The 3006-nt window shown below is 42.1% G+C and overlaps 1 pseudogene; it reads right to left on the reverse strand.

Moving 5' to 3' along the window:
• Positions 1–1249: 1249 nt before the first annotated feature.
• Positions 1250–2698, reverse strand: LOC111149231 (annotated as a pseudogene).
• Positions 2699–3006: the final 308 nt, after the last annotated feature.

A 3006-nucleotide genomic window follows, 5' to 3' on the forward strand; every position in this document is an offset into this window, starting at 1 on the left:
CCCACAGGGTCCATAATAGCCACAGAAAAATTCTTCCACCGGACTATTCTACAGATAGATAACACCTCTCCTCTAGAGATGCAACTCCCTTGAATGAATCATTCAATTATACAGTATATTTGTTTTCAAGGGGCAGGTGTGGTTTTGAGATGTGTTTTAGAGAAAGTTGACCAGAACCTGTCATTACATAGAAAACATTCAGAGAATTCCTTAGCAAATGCAATGATTTTACATTGCAATTTGTATGTATGGGAAGAACTTAGAATGACTTTACCAGGCTTCTCCAAAGAAGACTCCCACCATGGATTTTTCATTCTGTATTTTCTGTGTTAGGTGTAAGCAGAGTGCCTGATGTGTCCAGCTGCTACATTTGTTCTTCATCTTTTAGGGAGAGGTCTATCCCTTTATTTTAGTTGATATTGTGCATTACATTTCCTGGAGTTATCCCAAAGACAGTTGAGAAGATTGCTTGGGGTGAAATTTTGGGAGAAGGGTTTTTTTTTTTTTTTTAAGATTTTATTTATTTATCTGAGAGAGAGAGAGAATGAGAGAGAGAGAGAGCGAGAGCATGAGAAGGGGGAGTGTCAGAGGGTGAAGCAGACTCTCTGTTGAGCAGGGAGCCTGATGCGGGACTTGGTTCCAGGACTCCAGGACCATGACCTGAGCCGAATGCAGTTGCTTAACCAACTGAGCCACCCAGGCACCCTGAAAGAGATGGTTTTTAAGAGGCAACTGCACAATGCTTCAGGGAGAATACAGCTGTGGTGAGCAGACCTCATTCATGAACATTTAGTGTTGAAAGAGTCTTCAGGCTAAGATCCAGATGGCCTGGGTTTAAGATAAGAATAACTTGATTGCTTTGCATGAAAACATAGATTTTCTATAAGTGGTCCATTAAGAAAGAGATAAGGATTCTCAGAAATAAATAGATGAAAGAGTCTGTGATAAAGATAAATAGCCAAGTGCTAGCTAGGAGTCAGGGATGCTGTTAGCTAAGACATTGGTGAGGTTGATGTTTGGACTGGATTCTTTGAACCTACCTAGTACTTAATTATTATAAGTTATTTGTTGATTGACTCTTTGCTATTACCTAGTTGGCATTAATCCCCAAATTCAGTTAAATTCTACTTGGAAAACTGACCCGGTCAAAGCAGTGCCTAGAGGAAATTAAGGCCAAATTGTTGGGGATTTTTGTTTGTTTTATGTTTTTGTTGTTGTTGTTGTTGTTGTTGTTTTGTTTTTTAAGACACATTTATTCAGCATCATGATCAGACTATTACATTTAGCAATCAACAGCATGGGTGCAAAAAAAAATCTACATTAGAACCCTTTGTTGGAATGCTTTACACTTTCCGCAGAACAGAAACTAAAATAGCCTGTTATACAATTAGTCACAAATACGGTCCTCGAGTTTTTTGCCCATACACATGAGTATTGTCTAAAACATGTCTTCTTTGTAGCAGCTAGGCCCTGCCACCACTGTGCTTGGCTGAGTTCACAAATCTGTTGTAACCTGTAGCTTCCCTGTCACTTCTCTGGCTCTCCTCTCCCGCTAAGCTTTGTTTCCTGGCATTAATTAAAACTTTCTGCCACTGTGGTAGCTACTGCTGCTGCTGGAACCACCATAGCCACCTTGGTTTCATGGTTTGGCGAAGTATTGGCCTCCACCACCATAAAGGCCAGAGCTTCTGCCTCCAAAATTGCCTCCTTTCATGGGTCCAAAATTTGAGGATTGATTGTTGTAATTGCCAAAATCATTATAGCTTCTGCCACCTCCAAAGTTGCTTCCACTATCACCACCATAGCTGTCGCCTCCTCCTCCATTGTTATAGCTGTCATAGCTGCCACTCCCACCATAGCCACTGCCCTGGTTTCCATAACCCTGTCCACCACTTTCATAGCCTCTACTTCCTCCAGAGTAACCAGGGCCACCTCCTCCATAACTATCATCATTACCAAATCCGTTATAGCCATTCCCACTGCCACCATATCCACTACCACCTCAACTGACACCAAAGCCACATTGACCACTGAAGTTGCCTCCATGACCAAACTTGTCATTCCCACCAAAACCATCTCCACGACCACCACCAAAGTTTCCAGAACCACTTCGACCTCTTTGACTGGATGAAGCACTAGCCATCTCTTGCTTAGAGAGTGCTTTCCTTACTTCACATTTGTGGCCATTCACAGTGTGGTATTTTTGAATGACAGTCTTGTCTACAGAATCATGGTCATCAAATGCTATAAAAGCAAAACCCCTCTTTTTGCCACTGCCTTGGTCAGTCATGATCTCAGTCACTTCGATGTTCCCATACTGTTTGAAATCATCTCTTAGAGGATGTTCGTCAGTCTCTTCTTTAATGCCACCGACAAAAATCTTTTTCACAGTTAAGTGGGCACCAGGTCTTTGAGAATCTTCTCTTGAGACAACCTTCTTTGGTTCCACAACTCTTCCATCCACCTTGTGTGGCCTTGCATTCATGGCTGCATCCACCTCCTCCACAGGGGCATATGTGACAAACCCAAAGCCTCTGGAGCGCTTGGTGTTTGGATCTCTCATTACCACACAGTCCGGAAGTGTTCCCCATTGCTCAAAATGGCTCCTCAGACTCTCATCGGTTGTTTCAAAGCTCAGACCTCCAATGAAGAGCTTCCGCAGCTATTTAGGCTCTTTGGGAGACTCTGACTTAGACATGATGGTGGTGGGAGGGGAGACTTTAATGATGCTTACACGGCAGCATCCACGGGCAGAAAGCTCTTTGTTTTATGTTTTGATTAATATTTGGTACTGAGAGGGGAATAGGCCTCAGGAAAAATGATAGGAGAAATGGTCAGAATTAAGTAGAACTCCTCAAACTCAACACACACAAAACAGATAATCATATCAAAAAATGGGCAGAAGATATGAACAGACACTTTTCCATGAAGACATACAAATGACTATCAGACACATGAAAAAATGTTCATCATCACTAGCCATCAGGGAGATTCAAATTAAAACCA

This window comes from Enhydra lutris, unplaced genomic scaffold (genome assembly GCF_002288905.1).
Source record: "Enhydra lutris kenyoni isolate GAN:26980312 unplaced genomic scaffold, ASM228890v2 scaffoldscaffold21, whole genome shotgun sequence".
NCBI classification, from domain to species: domain Eukaryota; kingdom Metazoa; phylum Chordata; class Mammalia; order Carnivora; family Mustelidae; genus Enhydra; species Enhydra lutris.